Here is a 14,812-nt window from a genome sequence, read left to right as displayed (position 1 = left end):
AAATCTCACCAAAACACAGTGTTGTTTGGCGATTTTTTTATAGACAAATACCCAGGAGATGTGTACAGTATTTGACAACCGAAAGTAAATATATTGTATAGATTAATCAGCATGTTTTTGGGTGTTAGTGAATGCAGTAACAGAAACACTAAGACACAAGAGGTTACCTTCTACAACACAGCCACTACAGGGAAGGTGGGATGATGTGAGCACCATGTTGTGGGCTAACTTGCATTACCTTCTCTTCTCCCATTTTAGAACATCTCAGTATCCTTTCTCTCTCCCTCTCATCTCCCCTCTTTAGCACCCTCTTCTTCTCTTACACCTCCCCAGCATCTTCCTTCCCAACGCCCCAGCATCCTCTCCCTCCAACCTCCTTGCACCTTTCCCTAACCCCTTCACCTCCCCAGCAGCTTCAGCATCCCTCCCACCTCCCAAACACCCTCATCTCTTCCTCTTCCCTCTCACCGCCTTAGCAGCCTCTTTCTCTCTCCCTCATCCCATCACCACCTGCCTCTTCCCCTGTCTTCATCAGTACCCTGGGTCCTCATGGCCACTAACACTGCAGTATACACGAGGTGATGCTGGGTCCAGACTGTGGCAGCAACACCCACGCACCCAGAGTGGACGACGAGAACTCCTAATTACGTGTTAATTAATGGCGTTTACACCGTCCACTGCGCCTTATTGCTTTCGGAGAGTTGGTGTTTGGAGTGTTACACACACACACACACACACACATTATTATTGTGTTTGTAAAGGCGTCACGTCGCTGAGAGATATTCAGGTACCTTTTATGGATTTCCGGCTGTAGGATATCGTTCCTGTTTATAATACCTGTTTGGACATCAGACTGCCAGAGACGAGGCTACATGTAAAGCCAAAGAGATAGATAAATAGATTGATAGATAGATAGATAGATAGATAGATAGATAGATAGATAGATAGATAGATATATAGATAGAATTGTACCAACGACGAGGTGGAAGGACGGGTCTCGGAGAATGGAAAGAAGAAACAACAACAAGAGAGCGCAATTACCACCACAACTCAGCCGTAGGACCAGGCTCTAGTCGAGGTAAATCTTGACACACGTTATGGCATCAGTAGGTAATTGTAAGGTGGAGGGGGGATGTGTTTAATCTGTTCATCCGTGTATAATGTTTTCAATGCTAATGTTCACCTTTCTATCTGGTCTCGAGCTATAAATTATGCATCAGAAACTGTATATTATTTAACATAACTCAGGACAGGCAAAGGTGTAATGAACTCGCTGTAAAAATCATGCATGTTCACTTCGAAATGTCTCAGCCTTGAAAATGGATCCGAATAAGTTTTTGTTTTGAAAAGGCTAAATTATTTTGCTTTTATGTATGCTTAAAGATGACTAAAGTGTTTGTACTGCGTCTTTATACGTCTGGCAGCGTTTAGACGCATACGTAGTGAAAGTCTCGTCCGGCTGTGACTGAGTTGAGCACCGGAGGCTAACACACACACACACACCCACCTACACACACACACACACATTGTTCCGCTGCCTACACGGTATATCATAAACCAATTTTATCTCTAATTAACCACTTCTCTACCATGAATGTTCTACTGAGGCCAAATGATTTATATGTAAAGGTAAAAAGGCGTCGTTAGGGTTTGCAGCAGCTCTATGCAATACTGTGTTAGTTAGCATACATCCACGACCTAACATATGTTGATATATTATACGTTTACCATTTTGGGTATTTAAATTTTGATTTGTATTCTTATTAGGGCTTTACGATGTATCTGTATATAACCTCCGTCCCTAAGTCTATCAAGTTCATGAAATAAAAGGAGGAACAATAAGCCGACCGTTTTCCCTTAATAACTTAACAGACTCCCAAAACCAATTAGAATACAAGAACGTAAGCTGTAAAGCCACCGTCGAGGCCGCTTAACTGCTCAAGATACTTGCTAGTGCAGCCATAAAGATTCTTGTGGGTTAAAACACCTCTTAAGACTCACTTGACCCACAGGGGATAAAAGGGTTTGTGGGGGGGGGGGGCTAAGACCCAGTGTGGCTCCTGGTTTACTGTGGGAGGACCCAGCGACCCGCTCTGTTGGCTACTCGTTTTGAAGACCCTCAGGTAGACACGCCCTCTGTCTAGATGAGCTGACCATTTGTGCTGAAGTAGCACTCTCTCTCTCTCTCTCTCTCTCTCTCTCTCTCTCTCTATCTCTCTCTCTCTCATATTTATATAGATGTATTAGTAAGTACTATTGTGAGCTGACATTGTTATAGTGTGCTGTAAGCTGACATCATGTTATAGTGTGTTGTAAGTTGATATCATGTGATAGTGTGTTGTTACTTGTGATTTGTAAGCTGATATGTTATAGTGAGTTGTAAGCTGACGTCATGTTATAGTGAGTTATAAGCTGACATGTAATAGTGAGTTATAAGCTGACATCATGTTATAGTGCGATGTATGCTGACATGTTGTAGTGCGTTGTAAGCTGACATGTTATAGTGTTTTCTAAGCTGACATCATGCTGCGATGTGTTTGATGTTCACAGCCTGGAAGTAGTGTAGGCGGGTGTATGTGCCTATTGTGTGTCAGTCGCCGTGAGCGGTATATGACCCCCCTCATGGCGTGGACCGGAGTTGTGTAGCCGACCGTCATCTTGTTCGTGTTAGCAGTGTCGCAGTTCCTCAGGCGAGAGAATTGACCTCCCCGAAGTCTCTTGAGCGGAAATACGTGAATGATGTTGTAAGTCTTGACAAGGGAACGTTTGTCGCGTTTTGTTGTGAAGAAAGGGAATCCCTGGTCAACACGACAACAATTCGTTGGGAAATATTTTTGTTTACTTGATGATAGGAATATATTTGGTGGAGTTGTGACGTAGATGTGATGAGAAACACAAACTCTAGAGATTCCTTCCTACTGTAAAATTTTATATAATTTAATTGCTAGACTCACGCGTATATTATCAACAAAACTTTACGAAAAGACTGCTATTCTTTCAACAACTTTCACATATTTTTTTACACTAACTTTCGTGTGAGCAGAGGACCCAAGGTTCGGCATCCTCATATAACTGGTCATTCATGATAAACATAACAGGTCTGACAAAAGAACACCGCCTTTTCACTTAGTAGATTGAACTTCACTGTTTTCTATACATGTGGTGATAGTGGCTACTTCTACTTGTTCATGTCCATAAGAACACGTAAAGGCAGTGATATAAACGTAACTCAACACTTGTTTCTTATCAGGACGCTTCCACTGTCTGGCCACGTTAAGGCAACAGTCGACCAGCCCCCCCACCCGCTGCTGATGCCCTTCTCCTGGCCTTCCTTTTCCCTCTTGTCACCTTCTCTCCCATCCAGGCCGTTCCTTCCCCTTTTCTCTCCCGTCCAGGCCGCCCCCTTCCTCCTCCTCTTCCATCCAGGCCGCTCCTTCCTCCTCCTCCTCCTCCTCTCCTCTTACCTCTGCTTTATCCTGTTTGCCTTACCTCCCAACACTTTCACATTTATAGAAACATTGAATTTGTAGTTCCATGAAAATTATAATGTAACCTTTTCCGGAAATGTTATTTATGAGTGCTCAAATTTTGCGCAAGAAGCAATTATGGTATGTGTCGTGCTGGGGTATTTATTTATTTTATTTATTTTATTTTATTTTATTTTATTTTATTTTATTTTATTTTATTTTATTTTATTTTATTTTATTAGGTATTGCTGCCTTTTTTCTCTTCATGTCAGATTATAACAGGGAACTTTTAACTTCTGTATATTTGTTTTGATTTTCTTTTACCCGCCGTGCCAGAGAGTCAGTGTACTGGGAGATAGTATCCTTCCTTCCTTCCTTCCTTCCTTCCTTCCTTCCTTCCTTCCTTCCTTCCTTCCTTCACTGAGGTGGACGATGGTAAATATTTTCCTTCATAAATTTGGGAAATTACGGCCCAATTTAAGTCTATGGCCCCCGAAGGCCTCTAGATCATTGTGATGACTAGTTTGTTAGATTAGAAAGAGAAGAATACTGATCTACATAGTAATATTATTTCTCAGTGCTGTAAATTCGTGAGAGTACAGGTGTATGGATCTTTTCCCGTTACAGGTTGTTTCTAATGATTACTGCGAACGTGCGTGTGTGCTTGGGTTAAAAAAAATCGTCCTTCATTTATGTTGAGTACTTAAAGACCAAGACAATAACTCAGTGTAACAAGACATCAAGAATGCGTCCACTATATTTTTTTATAATTTGTAAATATTTGTTTTGAGTGCGTTGGCCCAGTGGATAGTGTATACAGCGTTCGTGTCTCGTTATAAGGGCCACTAGACTTCGCACCCGGGTACCCCTAATCCACCCAACAGTAAACGGGTACCTGGTTTTATATAAATTTGAGAAGTGAAGACGATGGAGTGTACCAGCGGCCACCTTGCCTCCTCGTGTACCGCATGCGAGTCCCACTTTCACTTGATTTCTGCTGATGGTCGTTGAAATGTTCCTTTGTTGGAATTTGATTTTTTTTTGGGGGGGGGGGGCAAGAGTAGTGTTGTTGTTTTTTTTTATTTGGACTTATAAGTTCTAGGTGTTGCATTTATTCGGACGTAAATTCACAGTTGACTTTAAAAGCGAAGCTGTCTGTTAAACTAATAGTCTCAAGTTGCCCATTGAACTAATAGTCTCAAGTTCCCCATTGAACTAATAGTCTCAAGCTGCCTGTTGAACTGTGAGGTATTGAAGCTGTCTGCTGAACTAACAGTCTCACTCCTTTTAACAGTGTGTAAACAAGTATCACTTTGGAGGTGTTGTCTGCTAGGTGGCGCTGTGCTACATCTTCAGTGAACACACAAATGCCAGACGTAGCTGATGAAAGATTGCCTGTAAAGGTTGCTCATGTTCTGACACGAATACCTGGCATTTAGTGTGGTATCCAGCTGGTGATCTATCCCCTGGTTCTCCTTGTCCCTCTTGTCAACCCGGAGTTGTTACATTCACTCAACACAACCGCAGTAAGATTATTTCGCTATTTGAGTATTCAGTGCGAGGCAGCAGCAGCCTATTATATCTAGAGGTTTGTCACTTCAGCTTGATCTCCATGATCCATTATTGGTTAGGCAGGCAAAGGAGATGCTTCCCAGGAGTTCAAAGATGAATGAAGGCTTCCCCAGGGACCTAAAGGAGGATATATTAGTTCACCACAACAGGACAGTAAAGACCTATCTTCCGGGCAGCTCTGAGAAGCAAATATAATTTACGTGGCATCATGAGTAGCAAAAAGTGTATATCTTAATGAAATATGTATGTCTCTATACTGCAGCCTGGTCACAGGTGATTACTTGAATTACTGATGCATATCAGGGGTGAATGTATCAACGCCCAATTTGGTAACTTCAGAATCAAGTTGAGTTTTATTTGTGCCCAGCATAAAGATGACAAGATTCAAGATCAAACACCGCTCTTCCCTTGACCTCATCCTCCAGTTTCCGATGGAGGGACTAGTTCACATTTAGCCCATCCCTTGATACCATCAGAAAGTAACTTGGCCGGCGGTCCCCTGCAGGGAGAGGAGCGATGGCATCAGTGTCCTCGTGCTTCTAATTCCTACAAGGACACAATAACAGGGAAGTGAGTAACTAACTCTTGGCACCTCTGACCGCTACTGCAGGGTGAACAATATCTGTATTCATAATCGGCCTGCATCTTGTGTCCTGTCAGAGCCTACCCTGCTACTAGCGACGCCGCTCAACCTGCCTGACCTGGGTCCTAAGGAAATAATCATCTCAGTGGTTAAGTTGTGGTACACGAGACTCGGGGTGTAGATAAGAGCGTGGTTCAGAGGTTATCAGTGTCGTCACAGCGGATCCTATGTCAACGAGGTCTGAGATCACTGCATGGCAAGAACAAGGCCGCATCTTCTCAACTCCCCGGACACGCACAGCACTACCTTAATATTATCTTACTTTATAGTACCATTACTGTGCACTTACGAAACAACATGGTTTACTCTTCTCGTATTAGCGATTTAGTAATTATGTGGTTACTGTGCTTTGCCTCACAGTAACTGCTCAGAAGTTTACAAATATTGTAAACAAAATATTGAACATGCCACAAGAATGTTGTTAAACTCGGGGTCTTGTAATCACATGGTTGCCACAACACCAGGGGATGTGACGTTTAGTGTCATCACGGAATTCTCTCTTTCTCCTTATTCTTACTTTTATTACTGTTCTTCTCTCTCCCCACTTCTCTCTTTTGCTTTCTTTGCCTTTTGACTTTTTATCTTTTGTTTCGGTGTTTATTTTCCTTTTTTAGTGTTCCCTTGTTTTCCATCATCCCTTAATTCTTTCTTTCCATTTGACTTGTTTCTCTTCTTTTCCTCTGTCTATCGTATACAGTACTTCTCATTATTTCATTTTCTCTCTTTCTTATCCTTTAGCTTTCTCTCTATCTCTCTTTCTCAAGTGAAGGTGTTTTTTTCTCTTATGTTATATAGTGTCTCTGTCGTTTGATACTGTCTCTCTCTCTATCTCTCGTGTTCCTACAGTGTCTCTCTCTCTCTCTCTCGCGACACAGTACATAACAAGAGAAACGTCGCACGTCTCTCATAACCGTGGAGACAGCAATGAACGGGGGTGTACAAACAAGAGGCCACACTCTATCTCTATATTAATCATCGACTTTCAATATATTTTCGTTTTTCGGCAACAGCGGCTCAGAAATGCAAAAAAAATAAACTCGTGTGGTGTTTTGAGTTACAGGCGGAAACAGTGTGTATGTAATGCGAGAAGATACTTATTGGTGGTTTAGTGTTGCTTTAATTTGCACATGTAAAAAATAAAATATCAGTCACATCGGGAAAGGCGGAAATTGGGTTGAATAAACACACTCCATTTGACCTTGCCCTATGGTTTTGGCCTTCAACCTACCCTAACTTGTCCTAAAGGCTAAAGGTTTGCTCCTGGGTCACCCTTAGTCTGCCCAGTTCAGAATACGTACCTGTGTTTACGGTAGAGGAAAAGTGAAAGCGGATAAGTGTAGTGTCGGCCTTGACTGTCTCCTGGTGTACCGAAGTCTTAGTAATCGATGTTCTTAAATTGTGGGAGAAATCATAAGGCAGCTTCGAGTTATTTCCTGAGCACAAAAGTCATGATCAGCACACGACACAGGAACACCTTGTACATAATGCTAACACGATTATCATTCAGAGGACACATTTTGTATACGAACGAAAATACAATAATATACACAACATTCAGAATACATAAACAATAAGACAATAAATAAACTTACAAAAAATAATTGATTACTCGGGGAATGTGTTAACAGTCATACACGGTCTTGCTCACCCAGGTGCAATTTACATATTTGTTGAAGGTACAAATATTATTCCTTGTATCAACATGTAAGCACACATTAGTCTAACATTTAAATACCTGTTGAAGATGCCGGTGATTAGCGCATTCCTTATATCAAAATCTGGTGTTGAAGACGAATAGTGAAGTAATGTTATTTCTTATGTCAATACCAGAACTTACTGTAGCTTCTTGTATTAATATTTTTGGATGTCATTAGTAATTTCTAAATGCATCCTGAAGATACAAGGACTTTATTTTATTATTATTATTATATATATATATATATATATATATATATATATATATATATATATATATATATATATATATATATATATATATATATATATATATATATATATATATATATATATATGTGTGTGTGTGTGTGTGCTGAAAATACAAAATATAGTAACTTTAAGCCTTTCATCAGTATTTGTACCTTTATGAGGCTCGCACTTCACAAACCGATGTGCTCCCCAAAGACAGTGTAAATTTTTCTTAGCGTCAGACGAGAGCTAAGAGTGATTCTCCCGTTATAGTTTCCTACTTTACATACAAACGCACTTTCTTACCCGGGGACATAAAGTCTGGATACATTCCCCCAGGCGAGTGCACACCCGTGAAGGTAAAGCGCAACAGAAAACTAATTGTCAGGAGGAAGAAAAGTGTTTCTGTTTTACACTCGCGGGGGACCTATTCTTGGGAAACATTTTTTGTTTATTTCCTGGGTTCACACCTGTAACGTAAGCAGGAAGGTTGGAATGATTCAGGGAGAGAGTAGTGCTGTGGTGTCTCTCTCTCTCTCTCTCTCTCTCTCTCTCTCTCTCTCTCTCTCTCTCTCTCCTTACAAAGTATATTCATACTACCACCCGTGGGAGGGAGAGTTTGGACAATTATAAGAAATAATGACTTCTGTCTTTACTAATACATCTAAGAGTAGTATTATTTAACTATGGAAGACTCACGGGACCCATGTTAACTTGACATGTAGAGGAAGTCAAGTTAGACGTTCAGATAATCAAACATTTCTCCGGTTACATAAAAAACAAATATAATTTTGTCTAAACAGTTTTGACTGTTTAATCAAGTAAACACCTTTCTTGACTCAACTGATTGATGCTTTCCGGATGTGAGGATCCCTTTTCGTTTTTTTTTAATAGCCTGAAGCCTCCTTATACACAGCAGTAACTCAATAGAGCTAGTCAGTCATAAATAGTTCAGGTGGTATGATTAAACTAATAATGTCAGTTTCTGTAGCATATATTATCACGGAAGCCGCTGTGGTATTTTTACGTTGGTACTATGTATATAAGGTACTAAACAATCTATTATCAATTCAACCTAAAATTACAACGAGGAAACTGTTCAGATTTCTAACTTGTGTTCATCCTCACTCACACATTTGCGGAATTAAGGGAGCTCTGAACCATCCCTTTATAGAGTGATGGTGACCGCATATTCAGGGATATAAGATAAGATATAAGACATAAGTGGTCATGAAGGCGAATAAGGGAACTAATTGGACGGAAGAGGATTAAAATGGCGATGGATTCTGGATAAGAGGGTAAGGTGGCCTAGAAGGGGCTGGTCAGTGAGGCAGCAAGACCAGACTATCAAGGAAGAGACGAGGAGAAAGTAGATGAAATTGGTGTATTGATCTGTGTTGATTTTGTGGATAGAAAGCAACACATGAGATAAAGTTACTCTTCTCTTGTGTTACTGTTGTGGTTTACGGTCTTATAAAAGGATAACCTCATTGTGCTCGTTGATATTCCTTCGTCGTTATCATTGTTGACATTAATTTATAATCAGAAATGAGAGCTAAATTAATTCATTCATATATCACTTGGATGGAATAGTTTTAACACAATGTATGTTGTTATTATTATTATGGCATATAGTCATTACACTCGCGTCATGATTTTCTTGGTTGACATTCCCACAGAGTTTATTGCATATTAACTGTAGTCTAATTAAAGAAAAATATGTTGAAAGGAATTTAATTTTACTAGTGGGTTAATATATTATTAGTCTGTTGGGATGAAGTCTTGGAGGTGAATAACTGAATGTAATATTATAAGGAGGGTTGCTGTAGGAGAGTGCGTGTGACGACGCTGCAGGAGAGTGAGCTGAACAAAATTCCATTGAGATTTAATCCCCTATTGCATGGACCCTGCACTTTATACTCTGACACTTCTAGTTAATTTACAATTCTGCTTACTACTACTACTACTACTGCTACTACTACTACTGCTGTAAACATTAACAACGGCACGTACCATTTGGCGCCATCAACATTCATGTCTATCTCTTAGACTTCTGTTATCACTGGCTTTTTAATATTCCATTCACACGATAGTAGTAAAGAACCATGGTGACAGTACACAACTCTGGTGTATCCCCTGTGTATATCAAGCCCCCCACGTGGCACACTCGATTTAGAGTTTAGTCTCACCAGACAGTATAAGCTTCAACACCTTCCTAAGTTCTTTGTTCACTTAATCTTTTATTGGTTCACTGTCATGGGTTAGAGTTAGACACACACACACACACACACACACACACACCACGTCAGGCCCCTCATAACACCATCTGTGAGGGAATTACTACACCACGTGAGGTCCCTCATAACACCATCTGTGAGGGAATTACTACACCACGTGAGGTCCCTCATAACACCATCTGTGATGGAATTACTACACCACGTCCGGTCCCTCATAACACCATCTGTGATGAAATTACTACACCACGTCAGGTCCCTCATAACACCATCTGTGAGGGAATTACTACACCACGTGAAGTCCCTCCTAACACCATCTGTGATGGAATTACTACACCAAGTCAGGTCCCTCCTAACACCATCTGTGATGGAATTACTACACCACTTCAGGCCCCTCATAACACCATCTGTGAGGGAATTACTACACCACGTGAAGTCCCTCATAACACCATCTGTGATGGAATTACTACACCACGTCAGGTCCCTCCTAACACCATCTGTGATGGAATTACTACACCACGTCAGGTCCCTCCTAACACCATCTGTGATGGAATTACTACACCACGTCAGGTCCCTCATAACACCATCTGTGAGGGAACTACTACACCACGTAGTGTCCCCTCATAACACCATTTCCAGAGGGAATTACTAATCACGTGAGGTCCCTCATAACACCATCTGTGAATGGCCACACCACCAGGTCTCATAACACCATCTGTGAGGAATTACTACACCACGTCAGGCTCTCATAACACCATCTAGGAGGAATTACGCACCACGTGAGGTCTCATAACACCATCTGTGAGGAATTACACCACGTCAGGCCCCTCATAACACCATTATTCAGATAATTACTACACCACGGGAGGTCCCTTATAACACCATTCAGAGGAAATTACTACACCACGTCAGGCCTCATAACACCATCTGTGAGGGAATTCGTACACCACGTGATGCCCCTCATAACACCATCTGTGAGGGAGTTACTACACCACGTCAGGCCGCTCATAACACCATCTGTGAGGGAATTACTACACCACATGAGGTCCCTCATAACACCACCTGTGAGGGAATTACTACACCACATGAGGTCCCCCATAACACCATCTGTGAGGGAATTACTAAACCACCTCAGGTCCCTCATAACATCATCTGTGAGGGAATTACTACACCACCTCAGGTCCCTCATAACACCACCTGTGAGGGAATTACTACACCACCTCAGGTCCCCCATAACACCATCTGTGAGGGAATTACTAAACCACCTCAGGTCCCTCATAACACCATCTGTGAGAGAACTACTACACCGCGTGAGGTCCCTCATAACACCATCTGTGAGGGAATCACTACACCACGTCAGGTCCCTCATAACACCATCTGTGAGGGGATTACTACACCACGTGAGGTCCCTCCTAACACCATCTGGGAGGGAGTTACTACACTACGTGTTTGCTGTTCAACACCTACATTAATCTGTATGTTCACTGTATGTTCCTTTACCTTTCTCTAATGAAGGCTTTTGTTAAACCACCAATGTATGTAATAAGTTATTTATGTCCAATGTATATTTTCAGTCTTCGGGCTGCAGAACTTTTTCAATAAACCGTTAATTATTATTATTATTATTATTTACACACACACACACACACACACACACACACGGTGACGTCACTCAACATATCTCAAGTCGAGTGTGTGGAAATTGTTCTTCACATACTTACTCACAAATAATATCTCCCGCTCAAAGATTTAATTACTCCCCGAAGCTTGTCAACACGAGTAACGCATCAAGCTACTGAAAACAAGAGCGAGATAAGAGCCTAATTGCCTGTAAGTATTGGTACGGTTAATGAGGCGGCGGTCAATGTTTTTTCTATCTTAAATTGGACCCTACAGTATAACCATTACCCACCACTTAGCATGACCTAACTATCCTCTTATATGACGTCTGATTTATGAGAAAAAAAAAGCACACAAAACTTAAAATTTAATAATATAACTAAAAATTTTTCCGTTTTACCTAATCCATAATGGTTGTAACTGAACAGGTGCAGGAGTCCCACGAAATATCAGTGAACAACCATCGTTTTATTGGCAACAAACTTCCCACTCATCTTTTATCTGATGGTTCTCCGCAGTCTGAACAGGAACCAATCATCCAATTTAACAACTTGTCTTGAGGTTTTACGTGATTTTTTAGTTTTACAGATGCGTGAGGTCAATGAGGATCAGGTTCTAAGACTTGCGGATACGTGGATATATTTTATCTTCTCGATGTTGACTTTCTGCCTTTTGTTTAGGACGAGCCATTGTATTTCTATTATAGGTTAGGTTAGGTTAGGTGTGGACTATTATAGGCTATGTCATATTTAGCTGTGATATTACGGTAATGTTATATCAGCATCTCACACACATTATAGTCGACGTTATAAGTTCAGTATGACCCGTATAGTGCAGTATAATGTTGCGTTAATACTGTGAACTTATGGTGGTATGTGGTGCTGTTTGTTGTGTTAGAGTTAATACGGTATTATCAGTCGTATAGTCTTATGTGCTCATGGTACAGCCTCGAGCCACCATTTGATCTTCACACACTTATTGATGCTGGGTACTAATACTTTCACGTATCTTAAACCGTTATTAGTATATGTTGAAAACTAACGACATAAATATATCGGCAAAATAAAAAAAAACAAATAAAAAAAACTAAACGGATACTTTCGCAAACAATTGAATAAAAAATGACGCAAACTAATGAAAAAAATGGTGACAAAATCTGAAAACTTCAAACTGTTGACGAGTAGCTGTTGTGGGTAAAGGAAATGCTGAAATGTTATATAGCGTCAGTAACCACACCTGGGAATCTTCTGACGCGGCACCAGTGTGGAATACTTGCCTGCACGTTTCTCTGGATTCTTAATAATGTTGCTCTCAAGGAAATAGATTTAGTTTTGTGGCCGCGGTGCTCGAGATAGATCACGTATTACCAAATAATTAACACCGCAAACAAGGTTGAGTAAAATGACGTATTCCTGTAAATTTGATTATTAACTGTTTAACTGATTATAAATAGTATGATTGTGAGAGACAGTACAGGGGCTTGATAGAACTACGAGAAACTTTACAAATGCTGAAAATAAATGTCTAAAAACAGAAATGACCAAAACCAACGCGATGCTAAGAATTTAACAGGAAGACTTACGAGATCTTTGACAGATATGCCAAGAGCGTGACAGAATTGCCAGGTCGAAACAGCATCTAACACACTCCGTTATCGTGTGGTAGTGATCTGGACAATGAATGGCAAACTGCAGAGGCGGATAATACTGAAGAAAAGCAAATTGGGATAAACATAGTCACCAAGGAAATAATAACGCAGTCAGAAGAAAAAATTATGTTGTACGAAAGAGGTAGAGGAAGTGAAGTAAGAATACAATAAATGAAAGTGAACATTGAGGGAAAAAGGAAACAGTATCATAGACAATGAAGTAATTGGTGATAATAACGTAATATATTGGAGAAAGGAGCGATAAAATTGATAAAAGAGGTGATTAAGAGAAAACCAAGATAGAAATGCTTGGTAGAAACAGAACAGAGAGGAAATAATGTACAATATAACGAAATAATGGGTAATTATATTTATATTTACGGGAGAGAGAGAAAACAATAATTCGTAGGCGATGGTGATAAACGGGAACAGAAAGAGAAACACCGGTGAAGGAAGGAAAACAAGGAACAGAGGAAAAGGAAAGGGAATAGAAAATTTTACTTGGAGAAAATGTTGTTGTGGGAGAAGGGGCCTAGGGAATGAGCTAAAAAAAACCGAGTGGAAGAGAAAAGAAGAGATTATAGAGACACGAAGAAGGTAGAGAGGAAACGGAGGAGGAAAAGTAAAGAGAGAGGAATGAGAAAAAAAATAAAGAGGGGGGATGGTGAGGGGAAAACGATAGAGAGAGAAAATGGAGGAGCAGAAAGGTGGAAGGGAATAGGAGAGGGAAGAGGAAAAAAGAATATGGAGTGGGGAGGATAGAGATGGAAAAAGGAATAAATATAAATGAAAATGGAATAGAACTAGGGGAGAGGAGGTAGAGAGAGACACGACGTGGTTGAGAGAGAGAGAGAGAGGGGTACACTAGGTAGGCGATGTAGAAGGGAAGAGAGATGCATGGAGGTGTGTCAAGTTGTATAAGTAACAGAAGTGATGAATATTTTAATGAACTGATCACCTGAAACCTATAACAGAAAGCAGAACAAAATAACAGATAAGGTAAATTGTTGCTTATTCACTAAAATCGTCTTATAAATTCACATCGGTACTCAGAGACTGCTGGTATATAAATAATATTAAGTCGATTCAACCAAGGTGTGTGTGTGTGTGTGTGTGTGTGTGTGTGTGTGTGTGTGTGTGTGTGTGTGTGTGTGTGTGTGTGTGTGTGTGTGTGTGTGTGTGTGTGTGTGTGTGTGTGTGTGTGTGTGTGTGTGTTTTTCTCTCTCTCTCTCTCTCTCTCTCTCTCTCTTAAATGTTTAACAATATTCGTGTACGTTATATCTGTATCAATTTAATTCACACCCTGGAAATCAATAATGAATAGTTTGAGTGTAATTATATAGTTGAGGAGATCTCTAAGTCTGGCAGATGGGGTGAGTCAGCGTCTTAGGGGAGTTGTATTGATGTTGAGAGTGGAGTGGAGGGATGCAGCCAGACACACCAACCTGGCTACCTCTCTCTCTCTCTCTCTCTCTCTCTCACACACACACACACACTCACTATATATATATAGCCCTCCTCCCTCCCTTCCTTACGCACGCAAGTCTTACTCCCTCACAGACGCCAGGAGGAGGAGGAGGTATCTGACGGCCAGGAAGAGAGCCGCTTGTTGGCAGTGGGTTATGTCACTATGCATGATGGATGGACTGATAATATGTATCCACTGTCTTTGTGTGTGGTGGTGTTGGAGTCCGGGGGAATG

The sequence above is a fragment of the Homarus americanus genome, unplaced genomic scaffold (genome assembly GCF_018991925.1).
Source record: "Homarus americanus isolate GMGI-L3 unplaced genomic scaffold, GMGI_Hamer_2.0 scaffold52512, whole genome shotgun sequence".
Taxonomy (NCBI): Eukaryota; Metazoa; Arthropoda; class Malacostraca; order Decapoda; family Nephropidae; genus Homarus; species Homarus americanus.
Note: the sequence above shows the minus strand (reverse complement) of the source record.